General features: G+C 44.2%; 1 non-coding gene across 1 annotated transcript; it reads left to right on the forward strand.

Annotated features, from left to right (window-relative positions):
- The first annotated feature begins 2,964 nt into the window (after positions 1-2,964).
- On the forward strand, positions 2,965-3,037 carry TRNAK-CUU (transfer RNA lysine (anticodon CUU)). The gene has a single exon. It is a non-coding gene; the product is annotated as a tRNA-Lys (tRNA).
- The last annotated feature ends 9,577 nt before the right edge of the window (positions 3,038-12,614 follow it).

Raw genomic sequence — 12,614 nt, forward strand, 5'->3', positions numbered from 1 at the left:
ATATGCTATAATAAGTTCAAATTCGCGCGCTGCCAAATCCCTAATAAACAGAAATCCATTAATAGTAGTAGTACATAGAGTTTCGAGGCCAAAGACTTGTTGGCAGCGCATTACTGCTTCCACAACCTACTTAAATCATTCCAAACACGTACCGTGAAAAAACAGCAACTTCAATAACGTGACCCGCAGAAACAGTCTGGCTCGGTTAAGAGTACCGGTCGTTTGACGTACATTAACGTACTTGGTGAAAGCTGTCACGCAGAGCCATTGTAGCCAGCGTCAAATCACGCGACCGCGAATGGTAGTAAAGCAACAAGCAGTAGCGTAAATTAAGTTCGAGCTTCGAAGAACAATGAATATCATAAGCTAAACCAGCGTATGCGAAACTAATAAGATGATATTATACAATAAGGTATGCACATCAGCACACGTACAACGCAATATTTCCAAACATTGATACCGGCCAAGCTCCTGTTTCGGTGATTAGCCGATGTCAGAGTTTCGAAATCCTGGTCGTCTTCACAGTAACGCAGTATAATTTAGAAGAATTGCTAGCTAGATCTTCGCGCTAATCAGCTACGTCTGACCTTGTCTCGCTGAGGCTCTGGATACACACATGTCGTCTGTTCGGTAAAAATTCAGTGGACCTGGTAGAGCAGAATAACGGTGACGCTCTGTCGGTGGCTCGATCGATGAACGGTAACAAAGCCAGTCAATCGCTTCTTCAGGGTAGCCTGGTGAAGCTCAGTCACTAGTTAGGCCGTCAACCAACAGAAATTTTCAAACCTATTGTCGACATATTACCACGTTGTTCGTAAACGTGATTGAGTAAAAATGACGGCTTCACAACCCCCGCCCACTCCCATCCACACCGAATTCGACGCGATGCCTAAACACCCGTAAATTCAAACGCAGCGTCTAGTGCCCCACATTCAGAAGATATCGTGCATGATGGTAACATATCTGGTGACCACTAGCCCCGCCGTGACCAAAAACCAATGTGAATGCCTCTACCAATGCAATCGCGTCTCTGCCGTCGCCGTCATCGTCAGCGCGGCACAAACACCTCGATATCAACAAACTGCTGCGGACGAACAGTCTCATAAACAAATCATCACGTTTACATGGCGACTCGATTATTTAGTGGCACATGATTGTTACCGGTCCGTCTTTCTGTGTCTAAACGTGGTTTATAAGCGGCCAACGTCGTCAGTCACCATTCGCCAGCCAGCTTCTAGTGCGGCCCCCCACAAAAGATAACCAGCATAGACAGCTCTACCTGTACAGACTACAATGGTGTGACAGGCGATACGACGCTTTCGCGGACGACCCGAGGCATAAGCGAGCTTGACTGACTGGCCATATTGTTAAACCAGTTACTTGCATTACGCGTATTGATTAAATGACTGGTAAATCTGCTGCCGCTTCCTGCGCCGCTGTCGCCATCAGCGAGTCGTAAAGCACGTAGACTCTTGCCTATTCTGATCTGCTACGATGACTATTGTTTGTCGATGGAGGGCACCAGCGGTGTGCTACACTGGTGATTATGGCGGCGGTGTTAGAAATGGGTTGTTTTATCGGGATGCCTCCGCAACGAAATCTATCAATAGCTTATACATCATAGTAGTATATCGGTAGCGAGGGCGGTAGGCGGATAGCGTATATTTGAATGGATATGAGGTACTGAAGACTGGCCGTTGCGTGCGTAAATCACGCACGAATAACTAATCAGCTATCTGCACTGTATAAAACGACGCGGCTCATTTCGAGTTGGCGTATCATACACAAACCTGTTGTTTGTAGATAATGATGTCCTTGTCCTGCTTATTTCCGAATTTCACTGCTTAGATAATTAACTTACTGCTTATGTCCCTGTTATTGATATTATATAGGTTCATATGTATGTGTTTACCTGCATATTCGATTATGTTACTACGCGAGCCAGGTAGTACAGGTTTGTACGCTTCTGCGTCTCAATGGATGCTCTATCGGTGGTAGGATTTGCTTGGGAAAATTCTATGATCTATGTAATGTCATATTATATTTTAGACGACATTCAAATACATACGAAGCGTTGGTCTTTCGGAGAATCGACCAAAATAGAGTCGTCGGCAGCTTTCCTTGAACTCATCACGATTGGTTAAGATCACGTAGCTGTTCAGTCTCTTCAAGCAAACGTAGAACGGCACATGTCAACGTACGTCTGTGTATGATATAGGACATTTTTGTCTTCGGATTTTAGATCGGGTGAGTAATACGGATATGTGTATGGAGACTGCACGCCTGTCGAGGCGACCATTGTCAGGAAAAGAAATCCACGAGGGTACAATCATGTAAATTTTTTTTACGTGCTGCAGATTGTACAAACGCAGATCATACTACAGATGCGCACATGCATATGGGTGTCGTATAATGGGTTACATATGGCAACTTAGCATGACTACGTGCTGTTGATGGTATCGTCGTATGCTTGATCTTGGTCTTTCTAACAATCTGTCTAAGTATATAATGAACTGTTCAACTATAAGCGAAATTGTTTTATTTTAATAGAGTGTAAGGCATGGGTAGATATAAATAACGAAGTATTGTTTTCCTGTAAGGCTCGCTATCCAGGATTCTATCAAGCCGTGTCTGTTTAGACGGTTATCCCTATTCTACCGGCCACATATACGGTCGCGAATAAGGAAATTGTTTGTTGTTTTTTATTATAGATTTCCAGATGTAATACAGATGTTTCGCAAAGAGGTCTGGTAGAGTTAGGGCACGAATATAAGGAAATGGCTGAACAGACTATATTTTTGAGCTTTTCATTCTTTTTTATATTAATTACCGCTTAATACTAATGAATCTTTTTTTTTTTTTGCTGATCAATATTAGAAGTAAGAAAATAAAAAGAGCCAAATAAATAACCACGAATGGCATACTCATTTATTTTGGATAAAGTTTGTTGTGCCAGCGATCACCGCCCGGCTAGCTCAGTCGGTAGAGCATGAGACTCTTAATCTCAGGGTCGTGGGTTCGAGCCCCACGTTGGGCGCAAGTTTTTCTGAAAGCATTATTTTCCTTGTACGTGCAGGATATCCACTATACGAGTTAAGTACGATTACTTAGCCATTAGCTTCTTTGAACGAATTAGGAATGTTCCTTATCTATGTAGCCAGGTTAAGTGCCAGTAGCGATTGGCAGTGTTTCTATGTTTCCACCTGTTCCCGTGCGAAAAGGATTTAGTCACTTTTACCATTTTTTTTTTCAGTTTTAGTCGATTACGTGTCATGTACATTTCCTGAATTCTCTTGATACCTGCAACAAGCTTGCTGCGAATCGGAACAAAAGCACAATAAAAATCTGGGAATAGGGGAACAAACAAATAAATATAGAGCCTTCCATTTACGTGGGCCGAAGGCGTTGTTTTCTAATCTATATCGCTTAATCCTTTCAATAACCTCGACAATCTGAGCACTTTTTTTTTTTTGGTAAACACGTAGCGTTCGAATTGTCATAGTGAAAAGAGTGGAATTTTTGCATGTGGCTAAAGTTTAGATTTAGATCACTTGATACCGGAACCTTTCAACTTATAGTAACTCAACGACTCACCCGAGTCTAGTGTTATGTATAAACTTAACCATTTATGATGCATAAGCCTGGCTTTGGATCCGCTGGTCTAGTCAGAGATTTTGGCATAGCGTATTGGATCAGCCAAAACAATCCGTGGAAAGCAATACACTCTCCCTATGGACTTTGTTCTCTGTTACAAATCACATTTGGATTCGGTACTCGTTCATTAAACCAAACAGCTCGTTATGGCGCAATTTTTAACAAACTCACATTATGTTATCGCCATCTCTCTTGATGATACACTTTTTTCACATTGATTCGCTATAGCTGGTAGCTGGGATCTGTTATTTAAAGATTACAAGTCCGACACCGCGAACGAATATTTCGCCGCAAACAATTTGAAACATAATAACACTTCTACACACAGCTAACCATATAAAATCGACATTGGCTACCATGTACAAGCAATTATAAACACGAGCAAACCAGTTGAAAAGTTTAACCAGGTGTTCAACTGTAGAAAAGTCAGTAGATATTTATATTTTTCTAATAAATTTGGCTAAAAAGAAGCTAGGATTCGATTCCCGTCAACGACATATAGTCAATCAAAATGCGGGAGCTAGTAACACTCCAGCTGTAAATGTTAAAAACCGCTGATTGATAACCGAGTTACATCAATAGAAAGGCGGTTTACATAAGATAAATATAGTAAAGCGAGCTCTTAATGCCTCAAACGACGCAATCTGAAGGAAAATAATGACGGTTGATTACCACTACACTATGTGCACTGAGGAACTGACTCGTACGGATACGATGTCGGACAGTCCTGTGCTTACCGGAATAACTAGCAAAGAACAACATCTCCGATTTTGCCGGCATTCTTTTTGTTTTTACAACTTTTCCGCGTGCTTTTGTCATCGTATGTGGTGTAGCATGGCCACGAATTTTGCAACGTACTAAATCGCAGTAGATTAACACAAAACATACACAATACATCATATCCACACTATGGCTATAATTATTAAGCACATATTTATTATAGTGTCTTGCAGAGAGCTAAAGCAACGATCAGTCGTCATAAGGGATATCGGTATTGTTTGCACTGCACGTGCTACGATAGAAACTAACGGAAAATTAAAACCAATGCGTTAGCATTCGAACCTGGGTCACAGATCAACGTGCAAACTTGGGCTATAGAAACGTTGACGGATTACGGGTTCAGAATTTTCCTACACATACGACAAACGAAGCATAAAATAACTACTGTGTAGGTACTGTTAGATAACCGCTTTAGGATATAACTTGTCCACCCAACTATACGTAAATCTATATAGTTTCTCTGATATCTGCGCATTCTTAAGATCAACATACTTAAACAAACCAAAAAGTACGAACGAGTCGCTCAAAGTGACAGTTCTGCTCTGGCCTTAATTGTATCTACCTACTTATCGATAATCATCAGAGACAACTGAAAATCACTTTGGATTTGTTTATGTATATTGCTATCCTGTAATAACAATACTTGCTCGTTAAATCTATTTGTTCATATCGGTTGTTAATTAAAAATGATCAAAATGCCAGCTACCAAACATTGTAATACTCTCGTTGTTAATTCTCTTATAGTTCTATTGACATATAAGATGTTCGCATGTAATCCAGTCTTGGTTTTTTAGAGTCTATTACATTACACATAAATTGACGATTTCGTTTGGATAACTTCTTTATTTGACAGCTTTTTTTGTCTATGTTCTTCCTTTATTTTTGTTAAATATTACTAAAGATCTGCCATCGGCGTAGTCGTTGACATGAGTACCTTTCACGTCAATCTTGGACGAGTACTCTTTGTCCACTACACGAAAACTCGCTTATGCCCATCCTCCAACCCTCAAGCAGGTTTCTCCATCGTCCCGTCAACTTGCTGAGAGCCACGTTGGGGCAAGCTTAACACTGAAACCCTACGGGTTCAATATAGGCCTATTGAACTCCGGTATCAAATAAAGAGAGCCTCGCTTTTCGTCAGCCAGCGATTACTATGCCAACAATGTAACTTTGCCTCGTGTAGAATCCACGCAAGCGGCTTTAAGGCATAACATGTTACGTACCAGGTATCATCAGCGCAGGTACATAGAAGGACTAGCCTATGTAGTGATACAAGTTCGCCTGCGTTCAAACATTTAAGTATAGCCGAGCACACTGGGGTCAGAGTAGTCACACAAACGCACATGTAACGAAGACCTAGAAGTGAATTGAGCACAAGGCCAGACGTTAAGAGCTGGAGGAGTTAACATGTGACAGTGGCGCTAGCTGCGGAAATGTGGGATCCGGAAAACGTTACCCTCTACGTACATTCACCATATCAACAATGATATGTAATGATAATATCAAAACACTGGTTCTAGTAGTGCCATGCCACTCATTGCGGAAAGTTTCGAGACCCCGGGCCTTGAAGATCGCTGCTGGCAGCTGCTGCACTAGGAGCAACGCAGAAGAAAACGTCCTCGTAGGCGTTGGTGCTGCAGCTGCCGCCAGTATCTTCGTTGAAAAGCTTTTCCTACGGGAAAGGATGAAGTCCTGAGGTCCTGCGACGGGAGCCACGCCGTCCCCTAGGATCGTTTAGTTCAGTTTTGTCATTGCGGTTCGGTCGATGCCGATGTCTGTCGAAAAACCTCGTCCCTGTCAGCTTGAAGCGGATGGCTGCTACCTTCCTGCCCCCCTTCACCGACAGTACAGTGAAGGCAAGGGCTGGTCATAGAGCAAAGCGCTTGATTCGCGGCGGTGCTGATACAGTGGCGCAATGCCGGTAATGCTCAGAACTGCCAGAGCTATGAATGGAGCAGAACGATGGTGAGCAATCTTAGTGGTTGAAGTAGAAGGGATGCTGCCAAGGGACATACGGGTCTATGTGCAGGTTGGGACGAGGGGTAAGGAGGGACAACTGCCTAAGTACTATGTGTCTATCTGTACCATGCCAAACCGCCAACGCCAGGAAGATGTAAAGCGTAAGAAAGAAATTGGGTGGCTGTAAGATCTCACAGGCATCGCAGCCGTCCGCTCGCCACTCGCTCTTCCTCCGGTTCATTCATTCGCTAGCAGTTGCCCGCCGCACGAAAAGAAGAACCGACGAGGAAACAGCTCTGCGGCTACGATATATTTTGATAAATGACATCCATCCACTCGCTCTGCCAGCCGCTTGCTGCGGACCAACCAACCGGCGGGCCGTTCGCAGGCAGGCCTAGGCCTGGCACGATGGCGCTTTGACTAAACGGAGGCTCGTGACTTTTCCACAACACTCTCCGCTTCCTCGAAGCTGAGAAAGAGGGAAAGAAGGAGAGTGCGTTAGAGAAAGTAAAATGGAGGGGAGAAAAAACGCGCATTCGACTGCAGACTTTTGCATCTTAGAGCTAGCTGGCTATCTGTGGAGCATTCCTCGTAGACACGGACCAGCGGTGGAAATCCGGATGACAGTAGAGCCAACGCACCCCTCTGGCAGTGTTACCTATTCTTCAACCCCACTAACATGGCACCAAGAAGAGCAGTAGAAGCAGCGCCACCTCAATGACTCAGTGTGGAGGCCAGTGAGCACGTACCATTTCAAATGAAATGCTGTTACAAACCACTGAAATTCTCACAGATTCTCAGATTGCAGCTTACGAGAGGAATCGCTGTTCTAATCGATCAAAGAGTTCCGCTCGCTTATAGAGTACTGAGTTCTGGAAGCGTTTACTACTTGTTACAATTTTTGCTCGTATTTGTTGAGAAAAGGTCAAAAGTTACTATACAATTACGCGCATAGATTGCGGGCCCTGCTAACTATTTATCGTAACCGATGCACATCGAAAATTGTATATGCACGATCGCTTTAGGTGTTCATGTGCGTGATGAACAAACATGGGTCATACTTACGCCTCGATCGTGGTGAAATACATTAGATAGCAATCGTCTTGTAATACTTTATAATGCATAAGTATATTAGCGAAGTTAGATAATCAATTCCCTTTCTCCGATGGGTTCTTGCTCGATTCATCATGTTAAGTTTTACTCGGGCAGCAGCACTCCGTACTACGAATCGTTTCTCATTGGTACTGGTACGACTTTGTCTCCGTCATCCTGTTTTTGATATAGACCAAAGGCGAATGAAGGCTATATCGAGGGAAATTCCACGCTTCTTCGTACTTCTCAGAAGAAAAACGGCCTGTTTGAGCTGGTTACCAAGCCCAATCCAATGAGGCAACCAGACGGTGATGGCAGACGTCCTGGTTTCCGCCTAGGCTCATCATCCACAAACTGATGTACAGAGGCAGGTTTCGTTGTACCTTACTCAACTTCTTCTTTCATTTTTCTCCTATTAATACGGAATCAGGAATGCATATTTAATGTTGAAACGCTGCTCTCTCTTTGTGTTTCCGCCTGTCCTATTGTTCCCACCGCACAGCCACCACTTGAAGCGGTTGGCACCGGATTGGCACCGCTGCTGTATCTGCCGCTAGCCAAGCAGCAGCTGCCACCTTGCCCCATCGGTACTCATGATCTTCCATACCGAGCTCCGTTAGTTCTCGGTTTGGCTTGCGTTCCACAGCTTCCTCGACCTGGTCCCTTTTTTTCAGGGGACAAGATGGCAAGCTGGTAGGATTTAGAGGATACAACGCCATTAGGGTATGCTGCTCAATAAGCAAAGGGGCAACAGCAGTAAGGAGCCAAATAAACCAAGGCACTAAAACTCAAGGCATGCCGAGGGGCAAATGGGCTATGAACCGAATGCATGTTGCCAGTGTGAGGGCAAGTTAGAAATGGCTTCAAGCTGGCAGACTCTCGAGAAGAGAGAAAGGAAGAAAACGGAAAGCGCGAATCTAAATGCACCAGATGCCACTGCCAGCGCCATATAGCAGGTGAGGCTGGCTTTGGAGTAGAAGATAAAGCGGAGTGTTTGATACATAGATTCTACTACCTCAAGGTTTCGCGTCTGCTTGCAATACGCTAACACAGGTCAAGCCACTGATAATGGCGCACGAAGTTGTGAGTATTTGTGACTGCTGGCCACGCGTGTGTCTGTATCATTAAACTGATACACTTACACATGATCGAGAAAAATTATACGTGAACATAACCCACTTAAATTTTAAAAATAAAAGGTTATGGCTTTTGTCGTAATATCATTTTCCAATCCGTTTATCGAATTGCAGGCCTTCTAAACCTAGTACGTTCAGCTACTTTAGAACCAGAATAGAATTTTAAAAATTCACTTGTTCTACCATACATCCCCGCATTCTGTAGATCCACTTACTCAATTGATGAGTACAGCAAACCCAAAGACTCTTATATAGTAGTCCAATTGTCCCTTTTATCAATAATCAAGTAGTAATACTTTAAACTTTTTGAGTCTTTGTTACATGCGCAAAATAAATTAAGTTCAACCAGAAATAGAGTAGGTATATACTTCTGTTAGTTTAAATATGTGCGCCTAAGTTAAAAAGTGTCATTACAATGGCCTCTTAAATTATTTATCGAAACTAGCCATGCTTGCTCTGTCCTATCCTCTACAGACACCCTATTTACGGAGTTCCAGTCTATAGCGGAACAAAAGAACAGTTAAAGTATAAAGAAAATTATATATAACGTTAGTAGGCAAAAAAAAAAATAAGATGCATACGCGTGCCATCTACAGGTGGGTTCTGTATGGCTGGTCCAAACTCCAACCCTCCATTACTAGAGCAGGCCATTAGGGACTTGCAAAATCAAGTTAACTTGTATCTGCTCTTCTCTGCACGTATAAATTTATGTATCAGCAAGATTTATCATCTCACCGTAGCTTCACAAAGTTAAAACCAATGAATCCTAGAAATTCACGTGGAGAACACTTTATTTACTATCTGTTCTACAAACTGATTATTGGCCCTTTAGGCATCTCCCTACAACCAGCAGTTCTCCCTGTTTTCACGATCTTAGCAGGACCTGCGGGCGAAGCAGCTGTTGACTACAAAACATTAACAAAATCTTCAACCCGAGTCATATCCCCGATCCTTCAATCGTTTCGCCGCTCGCTGTTCGTTCTTTTCCTTTTTTCTTTTTCTTCTTCAATGGTAGGACTCAGCCAGCAGAAGGGAGTGGCCGGGCCCGTGGCTTCTCTGCAAGAGCCCAAACGGCGACATGAAGACGCCTAGATAGTTGAGAAGGGAACAGGAAGACTAGTGCGCGTGTGTGTCTGTGCGTAGGAGCAGTGAGTAGGGGGTGCAAGCGCCTGAGCTGTCCGGCCTGCGCCACAGGGAACGGGCAAGTTCGAGAACAGCAAAGGGACAGCTGCTAGGAGAACGGCCTGCCTTACTGACTGAACTAAGCAGGGGGGAATTTTAGATCACACGGCTTCTGTTGAAAGGTCTTCTAGCAGCAGCTATTGCAGGAGCGATGGGGGTGGCTGTGGCGGCAGCCGTAGTCTAGTCTAGTCGCTTACGAGCTGGCGGTGAAACGAGGGAAGAGAGATAAAAATTCGGGTGGAGGCGATTGCTAAGCAGGAGCGTGGGGGACGAAAGACTTCGGTAAAGATGCCAGTCGCGCTCTGCCTTGAAACGCAACGGAGCCGATCTACGAACGATGAACTCGACCATGCCGTTCCCTGGCAATTGGGTTGACTTTGCCCCCATTGAAAAGCAGAGCTGGCGAAACTGGTCGCTGGCTCACTGGCATTAGGGTCAGAGGAAACCCCTAACTGGAGAAGTGGGGTGGAGTTTGGCATCGTGACGAAGCTCATACAGGAAAGCCGACAACGGTGACAACAACACCAACAACAGCTACGGCAGCGACAACGACGAAAACTCTGCTACCGCCGCCGCAGCTGCAGCCAGACGGGAATCAGAAAAAGAGAGAAGATGCTTTTTCGTAATTGAATTTCTGAGCAGATCTTCTTTTACTTCTCGACTTAGCCTAGTCTTCGTTCGTTCGTTCGTTCGTTTAGCAACCGGCTGACTCGGCGTTCCACTTTGCCTGTGTAGTGCCCAGTGCCTGCTGCTTTCAGAAGAAGCGGGGTGCTCAGTGGGTGGGCGTTTCGTGAGCGTTTTCTTTTCCGCCCTAAAGCGGAAGGAACGCGCAGGAGTCGTCCTCCGAAGAACAGGACGACGCTTTTGAAACGGTGGGCAGCGCAAGCAATAGCCGTCTGGACGGACGTTTGCCCGAGTTAGATAGGCGTTTTCTGTCGCTGTTATTTGTTGATTTTTTGTCCACGAACAGTCAACACATACGACAAGAGAGGGAAAAGAAGATGGAAGCGCGGGTCGGAAGGCTGAGCTGGAAGAAACATCGCGAGAAAGATTCATACGAATGTACAGGGAATTAAGAATTTCCTGACAAGTTGTCCACCAAGTGCGACCAATAGGATCCGCCACTTTCAAAGCGAATCGATCACTAGCACGCGCACTCCACACGTGAAGCGGCTGCATGTCGTGGATGAACTTGTACTCGAGAGAAAGAGCCAGGGAGCAAGCAAACGAAAGGGGCATACAGAAACGACAAAAGTTGAATTCGTTTTCTAGACAAGCTAAAATGTTTTGTTAGGCGTAGCGAAAGTGCCAGTGGAAAATATCAACTAGCGATAGATGCATACGACAGTATTTCTAGGGAAGACCCTATTTCTGCTCACAGCAGAGGAATGTATTCATTTTCATACACGCATTTCTTCGTTGGGACTTTATTGGGAAGTAATGCTGGTGCTACTGATTATGCACAAGCTGTAAATTCCAAAAGGATCCCTACTCGTTTATAGCGTACAATTCGTTAAGCCAACAGAACGCCGCAAGGAGTTGATATGGGAAGCACACATTCATATACCTACAAACAAATAAGTATGTTCTACGTTGCTAACACAGATCACATTGTGACTAGATTGGCGTAGTTATGTGTGCGTGTATTTAAGTTAGCTCATCTGTACATTCAATCTTGTTCGGTATTATTCTAGGAACGTCCTATAAGCTTTCGATAAGTTATGAATACGGATCGATAGAGCTGTCAACTGCCTGTCGCGGTACAGAATAGCCTATTTGATAACGCGTAAAATAGGCAGAAAGTTTACGCGATTCGATAGCATACCCTACAGGATCGACCGTGAACTCATTTCTCGTAATAACAAAACTTCTAGTCCAACCTCTACACCGGAAAGTATTTGGTACGATGATCACTGAACGCATACGATCGGCTCACCGTGTGTTGCCTCTACAATAGAATATAAATAGAACGAAAGCGACAAACTTGCCCAAGTGTACTCCATTCGAAGTCGTATAACGCTTTACGTAACACTTAATACCATTCTTTCTTTCATCGGCAGACTACGCTAGCAGTAGACGATCGGTACAAATGAATATTGTTGGACAAGGGCTCATTTTCCGTGCAACAAGCAGGGCACAGGTTCGGTCATTTTTCTATCTGTTGTTTTTCTTTTCCTTTATCTTCTCATGTAGTGGTATATTCATCGTGCGAGTGCAGTATTTCATTGGTCCAGCTAGCAAGCAATGGGCGACAACCCTTTATGCCCACGCACGAAATACGGCCGTATAAACAAACACATGTGCGTTGTTATATCACGTCCTTGGCAGTCCTGTTCGCTTCCCCAGCCCGCCTATTACCGCTTGGATATCGTGCACATACACACACACACCCCCGCTTGCTCACTATTATGTACATGTGCTATCCGTGGTTGGCAGAAAAGTGTCTCTCGAAAAGCTCACTGGTCTTTGATGTGCGCGATTTGCATGCATAGCTTCGTGTCGCCGGTATTGTTATCATCAGAGACAATTTGGTGTGAGCGACAAATATGAAAATATAAGACACCGAACCAATTCGAAATAATGACTGATACCAATGAGTTGGCCGTAAGTCAATCACTTAGGTACTACCTCTTGTCGTCGCATGTGAAACGTTACTCAACATTATTACTACGCTTTGCGGTAGCGGTGAGACGATCTCGTAATCAACACCAGTTGCTATTCTGCTTGAAGTCGTGGCTCTATCAGAAGTAACACAAACATTTCCGTGGTGCACTGCCGCTGCCGAAAAATTATGTCGCAACGGTAACAGAC

This window comes from Varroa jacobsoni, unplaced genomic scaffold (genome assembly GCF_002532875.2).
Source record: "Varroa jacobsoni isolate VJ856 unplaced genomic scaffold, vjacob_1.0 scaffold_234, whole genome shotgun sequence".
Classification (NCBI taxonomy): domain Eukaryota; kingdom Metazoa; phylum Arthropoda; class Arachnida; order Mesostigmata; family Varroidae; genus Varroa; species Varroa jacobsoni.